General features: G+C 41.6%; 1 pseudogene; it reads right to left on the bottom strand.

Annotated features, from left to right (window-relative positions):
* Positions 1 to 13,593: 13,593 nt before the first annotated feature.
* Positions 13,594 to 19,197, bottom strand: LOC143546472 (aluminum-activated malate transporter 4-like; annotated as a pseudogene).
* Between the last annotated feature and the right edge of the window lie 819 nt (positions 19,198 to 20,016).

Here is a 20,016-nt window from a genome sequence, read left to right as displayed (position 1 = left end):
ATAATTGATTATTGGAATGAAAGAGGTTAACATTATTTCTACCGTATTCTTTCAAAAAGGAAAACGTAAATGGTTACGTACTCACATAATTGTTTTATTTATCATAGTTAAAACAAAACAAGTATTATGACCTCGTGTTGCAGGGGCTAGTAAATGATAGGCGGCAGCTGGTATTAGGTTGAATTAATTATATAAAGGAAACATAGGTTAGCAAAATTAACCTCATTTTTTATACTTCAAATTCGATTGCACACATTTACAAAACCAAATTTTCTGGTTACAGCTAAACCAAACAGAACACATGAGATATTGGAGTGATCTAGATGAACATGCAACATATAATGATTTCCAAGCATCCTAATGTGGAGATGTGAAGACCTGAAAAGGAAGAAACCATAAGCAAAACGCATATATAGAGAAGCCATATTGTGTTTTATTCAATAATTGGGTTAACATTTAACTAAACAAAATTAATTGACATGCCTTTGAAAACCGATAACCAACTTAACAGAAACTGGTCGGCTATTTGGTAATGAACCGATACGATAATATCATAGGCTCAGATCCATTATCATCATCGCCTTTTAAAAAAACCGACTTGAAGTCGCATCTAAAAAAGTTTTAGGAGAAAGCATGACAGCCCAACAAACAACAAATGAGGGGTTAAACTGTTCAAGAACAGATTATAAATATATCGAAAACAGCCACCACGACGCTCCCCAACCAAGGGTTCGCATCGGAACCTGGCAATGACATACGCTCAATATCGTCGGCTCACATAGATAATCATCATAGCCGTTAGCAAGCAAATGGACCCGGAATCAGGTTTAAAATCCCGGAAAATCGTCGATGCATCGTGGCCCAGTCAACGAATTGACAAAAGGTTTCAGCCATAAGCTTGAAATTCAATGCTTAAAAAAAACTAATATAATCACAAAGTAAAATTCAATTATAATAAAATTGATGATTGAGAAGAAAAAAAAAAAAAGAGAGTTCAGCGCGTCGTACACGGAACCTCTTCAGCTTCTAGGTCTCAAAGCTTCGTTTTTAGCAGGATTGGCTTTGCTGTTCAAAAGGGGGTTGCGGCGCAGCTTGTTGCCCGTTTGCCTGCCACTTTATTGTAATCGTTTTATAGTAAATTATATAAAATTGATGATTGAGAAGAAAAAAAAAAAAAAAAAGTTATAATAAGAAAGTAATAAATTTGCCAGATCATGAGAAGATAGAATTCGGATAAGAGAGATTGGAGTATACCTAGAGCGGAGATGGCGGACGACGTGGCGTGGCTATCGCCATCTACTGTGAAGAAACACTAACCGACCCCGGGAAGACTACTGGTAACCTGGGGGTTGGATAGCTGTTTCCCACGAGGGGTTAGACCCTTAGAAGATGGTTCTTCTGATAACCTGCAAAACAGACACCGTGAGCTTGTCACTGAGAAGGGGGGGTTCCTCCTTGTGACCACCCTCCGGCGTGAGAATCAGACTAGATTGCTCTTTAAATATGAAAGTATATTAAGAGATTGCTAGAGCAGATATCAGGTATAATACAATAATAATGTAGTAAGATATGTTGTGATGAGATGGTCATACCATTTGGGGTATTTATAGCCGAAGGTAGGTTTCCAAGGAGGTATGGCCGGCTGCAACAGTGTTCCTGTTCATCAACAGTAGCCTACGCACGTGCCCTGCTGGTAGTTGGTGGGTAGGCAGCGGCTGATAGTGACCAGGCCTGCTGTATACTATTCCCTTTCCACCAACTGCCGGCTACGCACGTGGTATGACAGTAGTTGGTGAGTAGGCAGCGGCTTAATTAGTGATTCAGTACAGGAGCATGCTGCTCGCCATACTGTATCAGTGAGCTGTCGTATCCCTGATCAGATCTTTCGCCCATACCTCGTCAGGTACAGTAAAAGGTCCTTCAGTATACAGACTGGCTTATTTGGGCGGGAGTATTCCCCCTCCCGCCTCTGTGCGGGATTGCTCCCGGCTTTGCTCATTCCTTCAGGTGACACTGAATGATCGAGAGCTAAGTACCTAGTGCGTGTAGCCATGCTGCGCGGGTGGCCTTCCCTCATGGCTTGTATCCGAGGCTGCGGGAACAGGCGGAGTCCTTCACCATGGGAGGCATTTCCTGCGGGACCAGCTTGCATACTGCGCGTAAGGACGTCACGTCTCTGAGCATGGTTGGTCCTACGGATCCAGTTGGTCTCTGCGCAGACGTCCCTGTTTAAGGTGAGTCTTGCGGGTCCAACTGGGCTCTGCTGGGACCTACCTCTTCAAGTCCCCCCAGTCCAATGTTCTTCTCATGCGTGTTTAATAAAGTGAGGTGAACTTTTGGACTTAAGCAAAGGGTTTTGAAAAGGGTTTTGTAAGGTTTTCCATGGGGATTCTTTCCGCGGAAGTCCTTGTCACTTGCAGAAATGCCCGAGTTTCCTGCTTGGTCTTTGGGTATGATGCGGGTAGGTCTGTAACCTCCTCGCAAGTCAGGAGCATTGAGTCCCAGTTGTATGGATTTTCCATGAGGTTTTGGTAGTTTTGAACATAGTGATCAATTATGTTAAGACCACCAATTCCATCCTGGAGTTTCAAACAACGTAGTTCTCGACGTTCCCGCTATGCGGGGATGTTATTTCTGTTTCCGCAAGCATTGCCCAGAAGATCCTTCTTGGTTTCAATTCCCAGCGGAGCGCTAGGTATGTGAAGGGTTTTGCCTTGACACTGTACCTACGCTCGTCTTACGGTTACTTTACTTCCAAGGTATTCCTAGCGTCAATTCCCTGCAGGTGCTAGGTATGTGAAGGGTTTTGCCTTTACACTGTACCCGCACCTGTCTTATAGTTGGTTGCCGAGGAATATTTGGCTTCAATTCCCTGCGGGTGCTAGGTATGTGAAGGGTTTTGCCTTTACACTGTACCCGCATCCGTCTAACGGTTACTTGTTCGCCAAGGTTTACTTGGCTTCAATTCCCTGCGGGTGCTAGGTATGTGAAGGGTTTTGCCTTTACACTGTACCCGCATCCGTCTAACGGTTACTTGTTCGCCAAGGTTTACTTGGCTTCAATTCCCTGCGGGTGCTAGGTATGTGAAGGGTTTTGCCTTTACACTGTACCCGCATCCGTCTAACGGTTACTTGTTTGCCAAGGGGTAAGGGGTATTTTCCCGCTTACTTTTTAATATTTTCGAATTTTGAATTTTGAAATTCGAAGAGTTGGTGAAAAGACCAGAACAGTCCAAACCTCTGAAACGTCGTGCGACGGTTTCTTCTGACTGTGTCAGGACGTGCAGGAAGTTATGGTGACGTGACAGAACATGGTCATTCCAGACGCTTTTCCCGGCGCGTGGGCACGATTTTTCGGGCGCGTGGCCGCGAAATTACTGGCACACGTCCTGTCAACGGCTGTTGCCAGCCTGATTTTTGCCACGTGTCATAGTTTCATTGCACCTTCGATTTCTCTCTCCTCCGCATTAAATTCACCGCATTAATTGCGATTAGTATATAAAGGGGTAGAGGCCTCTTTGTAATCCACACTTTCACCTCTTCTTCTTCTTCTTAGTGATTTCCGGCAAATACTCCCCTTTTTCAGGCAAGCATTTTCCCGAAATCACTCTTCTTTCTGCAAAAATGTCTTCTCATGATGCTGAAGCTGTAGCCGATGATAGGAGTACTGCTGGCGAGTGCCAGTGTGCTCTACCTGTCGATCAGTACCAGTACATCGTCCGGAAGTTCATGCTCGAGTCTCTCGAGCCTGAGTTTCCTGAATCCCACCAGACTGTGTACGATGCCCCCAGTGGCAAGATCGGGGTATATGCTGCATTCTTTGTTTATGGGAACCTTAGGTTCCCATTGACAAAGTTTGTGTACCGTGTCCTGGAGAGGCACGGGGTGCACCTGACCGAGGTGCATCCGATGGCGATTGCCAAGGTCCGGCACTTCGAGTGGGTGTGTCGGATTCTGGGTATTGAGCCCTACGTGGACCGCCTGATGACCTTCTATACTTGGAGGTGCGTCCAGGGGTGGTACACCCTGACAACCCGTATCAAGGGTTTGAAGATCTGCGTGACCGAGCGCAGTCTCCGATCGTGGAAGCGGGAGTTCTTCTACATCTCTGCCCGCGCCATCCCCATTGCTATGAAGTTCAAGAAGGGTCAAGCGCTTCCGAGCCTTCACGCTTCCAGCTACCAGGAGGCGGAATGGTTCGCGAAGATATCCCGGGTCCAATCTCCGGTTTACCGGTTTGCGGAGTCCGGGATGGTGCTGCTGGGGATGAGCCGGGTATGGAAGGATGCGTCCCGGTTTCCCATCCTTCTTGAATACGGTTTGAACTCTATTCCTTATGGTATGTCTTGTCTTTCTTGCTGATATTGGTTAATTTTCTAACTGTTTCTTTTTCTTTCAGAGGGGAATAATTTGGAGTCGCTCCTGTTCCCGCGGGAAGCTGACAGTCCCGTCCGGGTGGGCACTCGTGCTCTGGACGACAATGAGTTGCCCATCCTGGAGCAAACGGCGGATAGGTTTGTGGAGGTCTATCCGCCGGGCCAAGAGATCCTGAGCCACCGGCGGCCAGGTAAGGAGATATTCTATCCTGAACCCCTCAATGCTGTACCCGTTGCTGGAAATCCTTACATCCTGTCTTCTTCTGAGGAATCCGCAGATGGTCCTCCCCTTGTGCGGAAGAAGAAAGCTGCTGCCGGCGTGAAGGGGAAGGAGAAGGCCTCCACAGCTGATCCAGTGGTTCTCTCTGACTCGGAGTCAGATAGTGAAGAGGTGGCGGGGAAGCCCGGTGGTGAGGAGACCACTGCTCCGGAGGCTACGACCGTTACCTCCGGAGATCCAACGAAGACGACGGTGACCGGTACCAAGAGGCCGGCTCCATCGGGTTCCTCCCCGCCCGTCCGTACGTTCAGGGTCAAGAAAACCCGTAAGTACAATCATAATGTCTTTGCAGATTTATCACTATAAATTTATCTAACACTTTCTTCTTTGTGCAGGCGTGGGTGTTGACGCATTCCGGGGTGAAGCGCAGGGGAGTATCCCCCCGCCAATGACGGTAGGCTCGGCCAGCCTTCCTGAGGCGTCGACCCAGGCGCCTGCGCCTGCATCCGCTGGTCCAGTTGCTCATTCCTTTGAGCCAACTGTTCCGGCAGTGATGACGTCACCGCCGGCTGTGAGTGCGATTTTTACAGCATCCTTCACAGAGCCGGCGGTTACTGCTGCTGCTTATAAGGCAGCGACCACGGCGGCGACCACAACGGCGACCGCTGCGGCTGCCACCATGCCCGCGCCACCGGCACCGATGGCCGGACCATCAGGTACGCGCAGGGCTTCACGCCGATCTTTGCCACCTTCCCGTCTGCCTGACCTGTTGGATGGATTTCCTTTAGGTTCAGGTGATGGGTTTGGCGGCTATCGGCCTGTCATTGACCCTACAGGTGCGTAGGGTTCCTTTCTTTTTCCCTTATGTTTTGTATCATTTTTTCCTTACTGCTTTTGTTTCTTTTGCAGTGTCGGATTCCAATGAAGTGTATGTTCCTCGATGGAACATACGCCGAGGAACAACCCTTCGCACACCTGTGGAGTGCGTGGACTGGGCTCGCCACGCTGCTCCTCCGGGTGCGTTGGGGGAAGCCATGGTTAGCTACCAGGAGGGTAGGCTAACTAATGAGCTTCGGGTTCTCCAGGCCCGGATGCAGCCGCGCGTCGAGCTGCTTTGTCGTGAAAACGACAAGTTTAAAGCAGCTCACGCCAAGGACATATCTGAGGCGCGTGCTCTTCGGGAGGAGAACCAACAGCTGGCGGCAGCTGCCGCCGACAAGGAGAAGGCCTTCAAGGCCCTCGAGGTTGAAGTTCAAGCGCGACTCGAGGCCCGCTCCAAGGCTGCCCAAGCTGTGAATGAACAGCTTCGGCTGGCCAGGGAGACTGCGCGAAACGCAACCGAGAGGGCTGCCAAGGCTGAAGCCGTTGCTGAGCCTTTGCGTGTGGAGAATGAGGAGCTCAAGGCCAAATTAGAGGCTCTCCAACGCGCTCATGATGCCTTGGCAATGGAAGATGCCAAGAAACTCCAGGAAATCCTGGACCAAAGGGGGGTGCTTGACCAGACCCAGCGGAAGCTTAAGGGCGTCGAAGAGGCTGCCGCAAAGGAAGTTTTACTTGCCAACCTTAACAAGAGCGAAGCCGAACGCGCCCATAACGAAGCTCAAGCTGCCCTCCAATGGCTTCTTCGAGAAGCGTTGCCTCAGGTATGTTTATATTTATCTTCCCGCTTTTCTTTTGTAAGAAAAGGTTCTAATACTTGTGTTTTCTTTGTAGGTTGTGTGTCGGGTCTTTTCAGAGACCTCTTACGATGATGCTATGACCGCAGCCCTCAACGCTTCTCATGAGGATGGGGAAAAGGCCGGCTTCTTGCTTGGTCTAGGGTTTGTTGAGAAAGGCGTCCCGCCTTCCAACTTCCCTTTGTTCAATGTGGATACCGAAGCCATTTATGACCAAGCATTGAACCAATACGCCGCCTTCCCGCATCCAGTGGTGGAGAAGGTGGACGAAGTAGCTGCTGCTGATGATGGGTTAGCTGTCCTCAAAGCGTTCCTCGAACCACCCCGTTCTTCTGACGGAGCGGGTCCAAGTGGAAGCGGCCCTGAAGCTTGATCCTGAAGATCCCTTCCCATTGCTAAGATAGACTTGTATATATATATTTTTTTTCTTTTAGGCGGGTAGTTACCCGGCCATTCTTGTAATATATTCTTGAAATATTGATCTTTTTGCGTATAAGATTGTTATTTCCTTCTTTGGGTTCCTTGCTTTATAAACTTATGACTTGCATACTTAGTTTAAATTAGCAATTTTCCAAGTGTTTAGAATAAGAACCTTTGAACGTGGTTGATAGTGGGTTAAAGTTTCGCTTCCTCCTTCGTGATTGTGCGGGTAGAACCGTCACTTGCACTTGGTAAGATGGCTAAACTTAACTTTTATCTAACCTGCGTGTAGGTTTTTCTTACCTTTTGAGGATAAGTTAACCTTTGAACGTGGTTGATAATAGGTGTGAAGTTTTGCTTCCTCTTTCGTGATTGTGCGGGTAGAACCGTCACTTGCACTTAGTAGGATGGCAAAACTTTACCCTTATCTGACCTGCGTGTAGGTTTTTCTTACCCTTTTTAAGAATTTTTTGAACCGTTCGACGCGCGGTTGTCGATAGGTTAGTGTTCATTTTCCTTTCATGATTCATGCGGATAGACCGGCACTTTCATTTAATGGGATAATTGAACTCTTCTCCTTCAACTGACCTGCGTGAAGGTTTGCCACGTTATTGGGTTCGTGCGGGTAAGACCGCCTTCCTACGCAACGACTTCACGTAATGTGAATGCCGTCACCAGTGTTGGATAGTTTTAACCGTTCGACGCGCGGTTGTTGATAGGTCAGTTTCCTTAATGATTCATGCGGATAGACCGGCACTTTCATTTTTGGGTGCTGAACTTTTTCCCCTTCAACTGACCTGCGTGAAGGTTTGTCACGTTATTGGGTTCGTGCGGGTAGGACCGCCTTCCCATGCAATGACTTCACGTAATTATGCGGTGAAAACCGGCATATTAGTGTTCAGAAAAGTATAAATGTAAAATCATCAGCTTCGATATTCTTAAAGAGAATCATTTCCATTAGAAGTGGCTCTTGGCCTTTTCTTTACAAATTGGAATTGATTTACATGCAAGCTGTGTAAATGAGCTCCCTTGTTGGGATGGGAGTGCCATCGAGCCGATACGCACCTGGTTCGGGATCTCGTTCTTTACGCAGCATGTAGTCTCGATTTTGAAGCTGGAATTGATTCGTGTTTTCCCCAGCTGGGGTTCTATACGCACTCGCCTGCTCAGCCTTTATTACGCCACGAGGTGCGCGAGCGTCCCATCTCTGACAAATGCTTCGACCATATCTTTTACATCTATGCATTCTTCAGTGTTGTGGCCCTTTGTCTTGTGAAAGTCACAGTATTTGCTCCGATCAGCATCGTGACGATGTCGGATTATTGGAGGCTTTGGCCATGGGAGCTCTTCAGTGGCGAATATCTCAGTGACGCTTTTGGTGAGTGGCGTCCATCTGGAGTTCCGGTGCGACTGTACATTATCCCTTCCGCCCAACCGATGTTGCAAGCCGGATGAGGTGTCAAAGTTTACCCTTGACTGCCAAATGCCTAGCTTTCGTTTTTTATTTAGTCGGGCGGTGAGGACGTTGTCTTCTCTCGTCCTCTGGGTGTAGAGGTTTGTGCTCTGTGGGAGATCTCTACCCAGTTGCTTCTCTGTTTCCGCATAGCGTTTTGCTGCTGTCATGATGCCATCCCATGTGGATGGCATGCCATCTTTACCCGTTAGGGTGCGGATGAGCTCTGGGTCATGTGCGCCCTGGATGAAGGCAGCGCGAACAAGATCTTCGCTGATATTGCCCAAACTTAGCTTCTTTGAGTTGAAGCGAGTGATGAAGTTTGGCAAAGATTCGTCTTCCTCTCGTATGCATTTGAGGATTGTCCATTGCTCCTCTGTATACTTCCGTTGCTGGCTGAAGTGTTGGCTAAACTTCTGTTGGAAGTCTGCCCAGTCGTAGATGTGGTTGACCGGCAGACGATCGAACCATGCTCTAGCAGCCCCAACCAGCGTCATTTGGAACATGTAACACCACGTGGGTTCCGTCCAATTGCTGACAGTTGCCCCTGCTATGAACCTGTTCAAATGATCGTCTGGATCAGATATACCGTCATATGTGCCTATGTTGGGCATTTGTTTGGCACTCTTTGGGGCGATTGCTTCAGCAATGTCCCTTGCAAATTTGGACGTTCCTGCATTTGCAACGTTTGGTCTGAACGTTTTAGAGAAGTCTCGTGGACTTCCACCTGTGCTTTTTGGTTTGAAGGCTTGTCCAAAATGCCTTTTCGGTTGGGATTCCGTTTCCTTACGCTTCCCTTTTGCCCTATGGCGAGGGTTCGCGTCGGAGTCGGATTCCTTCGAGTCATCCTCCCAGTATTCGAATTCGTCGGCCTGTTGTACGGAACGCAAGCGTTCGTCCAATTCAGCCTGGAATTCCTTTTGTCGTGCCTCCGCCCATGCCTTGACTTCATCGAGAGTTTGGCGGGGGAGTCTTCGTTTCTCAACCTGGGTATCAGTGGATCCCAGTAGGCGATCATTTACTGCACTTGCCCCAGCTTTGGTAAGTGGGGTAGTGTTCGTAAAATTTACTTCACTTGCCCCGGCTTCGGTAGCCGGGGTAGTGTTCGTAAAAACTGTGTTGCCGGTATTCCCCCTAGTAGCAGGGGTTATGGTTACCGGAATTTCTCTAACCATCTTTGTAGAAGTTTGAAAAAACTGGAGAAAAATAAAGTTCTAGCTGTATGCACGGATGGCGCCAATGAAGAAACACTAACCGACCCCGGGAAGACTACTGGTAACCTGGGGGTTGGATAGCTGTTTCCCACGAGGGGTTAGACCCTTAGAAGATGGTTCTTCTGATAACCTGCAAAACAGACACCGTGAGCTTGTCACTGAGAAGGGGGGGTTCCTCCTTGTGACCACCCTCCGGCGTGAGAATCAGACTAGATTGCTCTTTAAATATGAAAGTATATTAAGAGATTGCTAGAGCAGATATCAGGTATAATACAATAATAATGTAGTAAGATATGTTGTGATGAGATGGTCATACCATTTGGGGTATTTATAGCCGAAGGTAGGTTTCCAAGGAGGTATGGCCGGCTGCAACAGTGTTCCTGTTCATCAACAGTAGCCTACGCACGTGCCCTGCTGGTAGTTGGTGGGTAGGCAGCGGCTGATAGTGACCAGGCCTGCTGTATACTATTCCCTTTCCACCAACTGCCGGCTACGCACGTGGTATGACAGTAGTTGGTGAGTAGGCAGCGGCTTAATTAGTGATTCAGTACAGGAGCATGCTGCTCGCCATACTGTATCAGTGAGCTGTCGTATCCCTGATCAGATCTTTCGCCCATACCTCGTCAGGTACAGTAAAAGGTCCTTCAGTATACAGACTGGCTTATTTGGGCGGGAGTATTCCCCCTCCCGCCTCTGTGCGGGATTGCTCCCGGCTTTGCTCATTCCTTCAGGTGACACTGAATGATCGAGAGCTAAGTACCTAGTGCGTGTAGCCATGCTGCGCGGGTGGCCTTCCCTCATGGCTTGTATCCGAGGCTGCGGGAACAGGCGGAGTCCTTCACCATGGGAGGCATTTCCTGCGGGACCAGCTTGCATACTGCGCGTAAGGACGTCACGTCTCTGAGCATGGTTGGTCCTGCGGATCCAGTTGGTCTCTGCGCAGACGTCCCTGTTTAAGGTGAGTCTTGCGGGTCCAACTGGGCTCTGCTGGGACCTACCTCTTCATACTGGTTTGAATTCGGATTGCTCAAAGGGGTGGCTAAACGATGAGAAACACAGTTTTGTTTGATTTCATCCTCTTAGATAAAAAAAAAAAACTAAAGCAAACCATAGTGTAATACACAATGTTAATTTTTAGTTATATAAAACAAAATGAAACAAACCAACAAAAACCATAATCTGATCTATTGGTAAAATCATACCTGTCAGCAAAACCGAAGTTTCAGTATCGTTGATTAATTCGGAGCCTGGTCACAAAACAAATGAAGAATTAGAGCACAGGGAAACAAAACCTCCCAAAATAAACGAAAGCAAAGAACTGTGTATCAACGGTTACCTGAGTAGATGGAGAAGGCAAACCATTGAAAAATGCAAGTGAAGAGATTTAGCTAGAGAGAGAGATCTTATCAGTGGCCACGGTTGTTGGCAAAAGAGGAGCAGAGAGAGTGAGATATACTTGCAGGGCAGGGTATGGTACTAAACCCGGCTTACGACCTTAATTTATTATGTTTGGCTTATTTTATTATATGGACTAATACAATATTATTGGGCTGAGGGGGTTTTGTGGAGGTAACCCTAACTGTGCTAGGCCCATTAGGGTACCATGATGGTGGCCATGAGGCTCCCTATATAAGGAGGTCTCCACCTCCTTATTAAGGTTCGTTGGATGCTCTCAATAAGAGCCACCACCATAACCATTTTTGTGTCTGTAAACAAGAGATCCTCTAGATTTCTTAGCAGTCACCTCCACACCCCCAAAAAAGCCATTGCAAATCTCAAGCTATCGGAGAGGAAGATCGAAGACGTGGTTCGTTTATCTCGAACACCGAGGAACATCGTCTTGAATCAGGTCAGATTCATTTCATGTTTCTACAATACTGATACGTGTGTGGACGAAATTAACCTATTTCATGAATAGTGTTTGTTGAGAGTATATCAAAACTTGGTTTTTGGTATATATATATAATATATAAGTGTTTATAATGTTGTATTCCTAAATCATTTTTTAAAGGGGTTGAAAGGAAATGGAAAGAAAATGTTGTGTTTGAAGTGAAAATAAAAGAAATTTTTTTTAATGATATCCTCTTCCACCTTATAAAACGAGATCTTTCTGTTAATTCAGGAATACGTAAAATGAAATGTTTGCAACAAATATGTGACAAAAGAAATGTTTTTAACACGAAATGCTTGCAACATTTCAAAAGAAATGTTTTTCATGTGAATTTCTTAACATTTCATTTAAACTTTGGAAAAAGAAATTACATATATATTTTATTTCATCTCCGTTTCTCATCTTCTTATTTCACTTTTCTTTTCTTTCATTCACTAAACTTGGAACACGCTCTAAATCATTATAGTTCTTTACTTAAAATTGATTTGTCGTCGATGAAGTTGTTAAAAACTATAGTTCTATACTTCTATGTGTTGCTTTGGATGGTGAGTAGGGTTAATGTAAAAAACAATATTTTTGTGAGAAGAATAAAAATAGATTTAGGTCCTTGGATCTATGATCTAGTGGTTGAGATTGGTAGTTTCTAAATAATTGTAGTGTTTCCTATTAACATAGTATAATGTCATATTTAGGTGGTTTGTTTTATTTTAAAGTTCTTCTCATATTTCTCACAACACAATTATTTTTTATTTGAACTCTTTTCTTCTTGAGGGTTATAGAAATATAGAAGAATGGAAACGTAAATACAAAGAGCCTAAAAGGCAATAGCTTTGGGTTCAAAACATTTGGGCCCTGTTTATTTACAAGACGCCTATTGGTTATAGGCCCATTTCTTTCTGTTTGTCTCGGTGACTCCGTCTGTTTAATATTACGCAAGGTTGTTCACGAGCCGAGCCAAACTGAGCAAAGGCTCGCTCTTTGCTTGGCTCATTTATAACCGAACCGAACGGCTAAAATTCAAACCGAGCGAAAACCGTAACGAGCCAAAATCGAATCGAGCATTTTTCAATCGAACATCGAGCAATTTCGAGCATTATTTATTTCTTTTTCACTTTAAAATTTTCAATAAAAACAAGTTTAAAGGTTGTAAATTATATATTTTATAAATAAATTAGTAGTGTTTAGACAAACGTGTAATAAATTGCAAATTTTTATTAAAAATAAGTTTGAAGTGAGATAAAATGATCATGTAAACAAACTTTTAGTATTTTAAAAACTTGAAGAGAACAAATAAAACTATAAAATTGACGGAATAGAAAATTTGTCTATATATTTATATATTTGTTCATATATAATTATATATAAAATAAATTAAGAATATTCGAGCCGAACCGAACCGAGTAGACCTTTGCTCGTTGCTTAGCTCGTTTGCAAACCGAACCTAGCAAAGCGGCTCGTTTACAATCGAGCGAAAAAACGAGCAAGCATTTTCCGAGCGAGTGGCTAGCGAGTTCGAGCCACGAGCGGTTTGGACAGCCCTAATATTACGTTTGTTATAGGCCCAGTTTCTGTTATTCGTTATAGTTTGAATTAGAGGTGTAAAGACCGGTTTTTTACTTCGTCTAAGGCCTCCAAAATGGTTCAGATACCCGTGAAGACATGAATTGGCCCCTCTGTGTCTTTTGGGCTTCTTTAGTGCATTTTAGACTCTCTTTGTGCTTTTTAGGCTTCCTTTGTGCATTTTAGGTTCCATTTGTACATGTCGGACTCTCTTTGTGCATTTTAGGCTTTCTTTGTGCCTTTTGGCTCTTTTATGCATGCTTGGCTCCGTTTGTGCCTTTTGGGCTCTCTTTGTGCATTTTAAGTTTTCTTTGTACCTTTTAGACCCCCTTTGTGCCTTTTAAGCTCCATTTTTGTATTTTGGGCTCCGTTTGAGCCTTTAAGCTCTATTTGTATCTTTTGAGATACCTTTGTGCATTGTGAGCTCTGTTTGTGCATTTTAATCTCCCTTTGTGTCTTATGGGCTCCATTAGTGCCTTTTAAGCTCCGTTTGTGCCTTTTGGCTCCGTTTGTGCGTTTTAAGCTCTGTTTGTACCTTTTGGCTCCGTTTGTGCCTTCTAAGCTTCGTTTGTGCCTTTTGGGCTAATCCTTTAGTAAAACTAGTATATATAATTATTTAAATGATAATAATGTTACCTTAATCCAGATTGTTAAATATTAAAGACTTAGTATAATTTATGACATTACAGTATGCATATTGTTTCAATCATATATAGTTTGGAGAAAAAAAATCAATGTTGGTTTTATAGTAATTATTTTCTAGCTCAAATTATCCTCCATATTATAGAAGAGAGATAACAACTCAACAAGATACAAAATTTTAGGTTCAATCAAAACACAACCTTTTTTTCTTCCTAACACAAATAAAAGAATAAAAGCCAAGGATTAAGTTGGTTCTGAAAATTTTGCCTTTTCACTAAGCTCTTTGTAGGAGTCCAATAAATTCTGAAGCCTTGCAACAAACTCTATCAATGAAGATGTGAAATTGGTCAAAGACAAAGCAGATGCACTCTCATACGTCCTGATCTCTCGTTTGTTAAGAACGTCTCCAAGAACTGACAGACGCGAAGGCCATTGCATTTGCTCTTCACAGTTCATTCCAAAACAAGACGCGCTAGTATTGTTGATGGACATAGTTTTGGCCATGTGTTGATTCAAGCCAGCATGATGAGATGGTAACTTAAAATGCGACGAAAGTTCATCTAAGCACGAGGTTTCCTCCTCTTGTATTTCATGAAGATGATCGACGTCTTCAAAATCTTTGGGTCGTCTAGAAGCTGCCCATTTCTCGGATTTCACAAGATGGTATGACTTCTTATCAATCAACATTTGCAAATCCTCTGCGGCCTCGTGCACCTTGTCAAGCATGTCAAACCCCGGGCTTAGCTTTTCTAGCTTCTGAAGCTTGTTTCCTAGCTCGTGTAATACTTTGGCACCTTCTATCCCAATTTGTTGAATCTCGTTTCGAAACATCATTCGCAGCTCGGGTGCTGCTTGTATCTCTGAAAGTATGCACCCATGCATTGCCATAACCATAAAAGCACAATGCCTTAATGCACCACTAACTTTCAAAAAATGACTCCATGGATATCTCCACATTCTATAAGGCCCATGTGGTGGCTCCCAGTTTGCAAACCCCAACTGCATGCATGCATGCATAAATCAAATTCTTTTTTAATTAAAGAAAATTGTCAAAATACTCATGTTTAGCTAAAAAATCTCAAAACATGCATGGAAGTAAAAACTAACCAAAAATAATATTGCCAAGACCAATAAAACAATGACACCTTACGCCTTTGGGCACCAATGTAGTCCGGATGGATTTTCATGCAAAAATGAGCTGGCAGCACTATTGATTGTCATATGTCTTAGCTTGGGCTAAGGTGGTGCATAAACGTGAATAGACATGTTGCATAAATGCCTTGTCTGTCAAGGTCTAGACCTTTCTTGCCTAGGCAGACAAGGCTAGGGAGGCATCGTGGCATAACCTGTTGGGCACCTTGGACGCCTTGGCAGACAAGACACACTATTATTGATGTTTAGGCACCACCTTAACCTAAGTGAAACAAATGTCATGCTATAGTGTTGCCAACACACCTTTGCATGAAATGACGTCGGGGCTACCTTGATGCCCAAGAGGTTATGTGTTAAAATCAAATTTGTTATGGCTATAATGGCTCAGAATTTTTTATATATTTTTTAATTTTTTTTGTAAATTTTTTGATCAAACATGCTTATTTTGGTACTTTTCCCTTTAATTAATTAATTCTCAGGGACAAGAAATAGGAAAACAAATTAAACGGTCGAGTTAATTAATTACGAGAGCCTCTTATTGACTTGTAGATTGTACTGCTGCTCGATATCCGGTATAGAGGGGGTCATCTCGCTTGGTATACAAGGATCTTTGATGGTATCCTCTGATATTCCACATTTTGCAAGTAACTCCTAACACATTCTAAACAAGAAAAGATTGGTATATTCATTAATTCACTAAAATTGTATGTAATAATATTAATATTAGTAATACCTTCCAAGGATGTAGCAACACCTCTAAAGTTATCAACAACTAGTTTGTGCAAATCTTCTCCGGACCATATTGGATAAACACATAGACTTACAATCAAACATATGCCTGCGCCGACGAAAACTAAAAGCATTCGGGAAACAGCTGTGTCAAAAAATTCTGAAGTCCCCGATACCATTACTATAGCAAATGTTAACATAAACACCCTGAATCCGTATTCATACACCCTCATTTATGGATATAGTTTTAAGAAGCTGGTAATCGAACCTGTTATATTAAATAATAACAAATATTATATAATTTGCGTAAAATCTCAAATGATATGATTAATTAGTTGACCTGTTATAAAGATGCTGATTAGAACGATACATTCTTGCCATTTGCCAGCCCACACAGATAGTTGAGCACATCCTAATGCGAGTATTGCCGCAGTGGCTGTCCCCAAACCACGCAAAAATCCTTTTACGAGAGTTGCTCCTGTTAAATAAATCTTCCGTTCTTTAATTTCACGAATTTAAATTAGGGAAAATTTCTAAAATAGTCATTTTGACCCAAAAAAATATTCATAATAGGCGTGCAATTCTCCCTTTCTAAACCAATGTAGCCTAAACATTGAAGGAATAACTCCATTTAGCCAAACACAATTCAACACCTTCCCAGCCTAATCATTTCTCTCTTAGTTCATCCGTAGCTTGTTTAGAAGATTTGTCATAAAATAGTCTACTACTTGAGTCTCTTTCATGTTTTTTTTTGCTTGTAGGCCCAAAACGGTGCCTAATATACCTAGCCAGTTCATATGTGACTACGAGTGGCTTTAAGGGTGGGCAATGTGAACGCCTAGCTGAGGCACGTATTTTTCTAGGGCACAATTTTTTTTAAAAAAAATCTTGATATTATATATATAGTTAGAATACATGAACTCGTATAAGTCCACTATTTATCATACCCAAACACTTTATAGACCAACGTTTTAAATTGTTTAAAGACTTATAGGCCCATAAATTACTGAATAAGGCTCATTGCTGGGAGAGCTTCACAAATTCTCAGTTAACTATTAGCCTATTCGGTATGTCATAAACTCGTTCTAATACCATAATTTTGCTAGTTTTATGTTTATTGCTATAACTTTAGTCGTCATTTAAAAAAAATAGTTTACATTATTTAGTTCGTTAAGGCTTAAGGACATATTTTTTATGGCTCAGCCGGGGCACGTAAATTCTCATGGACGCCACTGTATGTGACCGACTTATTTTGATAATATCTAGTGAAAATAAAAAATTCTATGGCCATTTTGGATATTCATTGGATCAAGATGACTATTTTAGAAATTTTCCCTTTAAATTAATATTAACAAGATTAAAAATAATAATAATAATAATAACAATAATACCTATGCTGAATTCGAATACGACAATGACAGTGAGGACTGCCCAGATGGAGTGCTCTCTGATGTAACTAAATGGTTCCTTAAAGAAGATGAGAATAGAAACAAAAGCTAGTGCCAACCCGGATTTACCCGCAAAGATAAACTGTCTGGGATCAGACAGACCGCTTTCGTAAACTTTGATGAGGAAGGCTTGAAGATCTTCCCATGCTCTAGTGAGTCGGTCTAGAATGGACGCATGACTCGAATATGTTCTTTCCCTTTCGAGATAACAACAGCCTTTGTTTAGTTGCCATTACACTTTGAATTCGGACATGCATTGATCAGCCATTGTTACTTAGTTTTCATTTTGGTGATCCGATCAAAGAGTGAATTTGCTTGTGGTTGTGGTAGTTTCTCTAGATTACAAAGAATAGCACATGTAATAAAATGTTAATTTTTGTTAGTAACGTTTTTTTTATTTAATGTAGTAATGGCATTTGGATAGGAACACAAAATATAGATATCAAATGCTAAAAATTTATTATACGAATATTTCTGATATATAAAGTTATAGGGGAAAGTTAACGTATAAATGGAATTAGCGTGTTAATTGTGAGAATCAAGTAAAGTAATAATATATATATAAGTAGAGTAATTATGTAATTACACTATGATGTAATTATATAATTACTCTGCTTGATTCTTACCATTAACACGTTAATTTCATTTGTATTTGATTCAAACCCTAAAGTTATAAAGTATATGTTTAGAGAGAAACGTCAACTATTGAGACAAATGTCATTTATGGTGTTTGTACAAGCGTCACGCCGAAACAAACTATATAACATCATACAAAAACATGCTCATTCCTAGAATAATGACTACATGATTTCGAAAGTGGAACTAATAGGATAAAACATCCTAACCAAATAACCCTATAAATTTCATCCTCCCTCCTTTCCAGGTAAAGATCGTCACGTTTATTCTTTTTTCTCTACTCTCAGACTTAATATCAATCCCTTACTCTTATTCTTCAAATACACATACTTACTCTCACACTAGAGGATTGTTATTGACTTACAAAAGGAAACCCATCTCCAGTTAACCCCGTGACGAGGCTCACAAAGTTATTTGTTTTGCAACTCATTAATTTGAGAAGAGAACAAACTCGCATAAGTCATCACCAACAAGATGAATCTAAACCAGAGGAGTCACTCTCTCACATTGCTTCAACACTGATGTATAAAGTATAACTACTATACTAGAATAAAAAATAAACATTTTTTTCCTTCGCAAAACAAGTATTAGTTGATATTGTACTAAACAAACAAAATATAACTACTCCTTTCTTGTTTAGTTGTTTTGCATCACTCTCAAGTCATACCAAAACCAAATTCGGTAGTTACATGGTGGTTTTGACTTGCTTTCATTATTCGACTTCTCACCTACTATAATTGTAATGTTTGTAAATGATTTAGTTTGGTATTTTTAATCATCTTATAATGTTGTTGTTTTACTTGCAAAACATTTAATAATTCCTTAAAGATCTTGTAACTAGAAAATAAAAACCATAAACCAATAAAATGTAATTAACTCAACTTTAAATGTAAACTAAATTTGTGTACAAAAGTTGGGAGTTAAAAGTATTTTAAACAAGATGATATTGACGGTAATTTTGCCCTCACAAATGACCATGTGGAGGCTGAGTAGCATGGAGAGGCCAATCACGGGCATTTTCGAGAATCATAAAAAAAAACATTTAGCCGAAGACGAAAAAAATACGAGTCTTAAATTAGTTGACTAATTGAAGTTAAGAATACATATTTATATATATATATATATATATATAATTTTATTTTTAAAAAAGTCGTGCCTATCGAGGTGTCAGGCCAAGGTCGGTCCCCTACCTCATAGCCGGCTTTGAGGCCAAATACGTTATCAATTTCTTTTAAGATTGACCAACTCACACACTCGCTAACACTCAAATGTTTATTATAAAAGTATGCGACTATAATCCTCAAACATTTGGCAAAATACACCTTCATTATATATCTTGATAACATCTTGATAGTGCTAGCTACAAACCCTCTGATCATCACCATTTTTTCAAAGCTAAAATTCTTGATCTTATATTGTTTTGAATATGAAATGATTATAAATATAAATAAGGATTAAGTAATATTTTATGTACCCTCAATTGTGGCATAGTGATAGGAAGGCTTGAATTCTTCAGTAAAGAATCAAATTTTTGATCCCACTTGTTTTACTTTGGGTGAATACTAACAAGGAAGAATTTAAGCTAAGCTTTGCAAGGTTGCCAATTTGGATCCCGAGCTCACTAGAACTTTCGTCTTACCTTGTGTTACGCTAGAGATTTCTGCTCTTGTAGAGGCACGCCGAATGTCAAGTGGTAGCTTGGTTTCCTGGGGAACGCCCAAGTCAAACTCTAAAGCCAACGTGAGTCCGATTAAAACAACATCGTCTATTCGTGTGACCATAGTGAGGCAACGAAACACTACAAATTAGAGGATGTAATGGCCTAAAAAACAAAAAAAATCATCGTAAAAAAAGTAAGAGTTAACAATATAAAATAAATGATTAAATAATATTTTATTTATATCAGCCAACTAAAAAGTCTTTGAAATTAGACAATAAAGTGTTGAATAAAATTTATTTTATTTTATTTTAAATCATAAATCATAAGTGTTCAAATCACGTGTTAAAAAAATGTAATTTTAGAAAGTAAAATTAGAGATCATGTGAGTTGTTATTCCCATTTTATTAAAGAGTTTTACCTTCGGATCTCTAAGAATTTATTCTATTTAACATTGCGGGTTAGAATCTCACTCTCAATCAAACTAGAGGTTTTGCATGTGTTCGTAATTAAAAATTTAATAATAATAAGGAAAATTGGATTTTAATAATCCTAACTTAATGCAGTTGGCTGATAATAATCCCAACTTTGAAAGTAGCTGTCACTGATTACAACTTTCACACTATTTATTTTCATTGGACCCCCGTTAAAAAAACTTAACGACGTTATGTTTTTTTTTCCAAATTTCAAACTGATATTTTAGGGCTTTTGATCGGAATGAGAATACGAGTCGATTGATAAAACTTAACTCGAAACGACGCTTCAAACAGCTTGATTTTTGTTAATTAAAAGTTTAAACACCGAAATTGAAGCTTCCTTTAGTTGTTTGGACCACCGTTTGTAAGTAAGCTTTACATCAATCGAATCGTATTCTCATTCCGATCAAAAGCCCTAAAATATCAGTTTGAAATTTGGAAAAAAACATAACGTCGTTAAGTTTTTT

The sequence above is a fragment of the Bidens hawaiensis genome, unplaced genomic scaffold (genome assembly GCF_021521415.1).
Source record: "Bidens hawaiensis isolate Kalapana, Puna unplaced genomic scaffold, B.hawaiensis_p1.1 tig00014352_1, whole genome shotgun sequence".
Classification (NCBI taxonomy): domain Eukaryota; kingdom Viridiplantae; phylum Streptophyta; class Magnoliopsida; order Asterales; family Asteraceae; genus Bidens; species Bidens hawaiensis.
The sequence above is the reverse complement of the archived record's forward strand: the minus strand, read 5'-3'. Positions and strand labels throughout refer to the sequence as shown.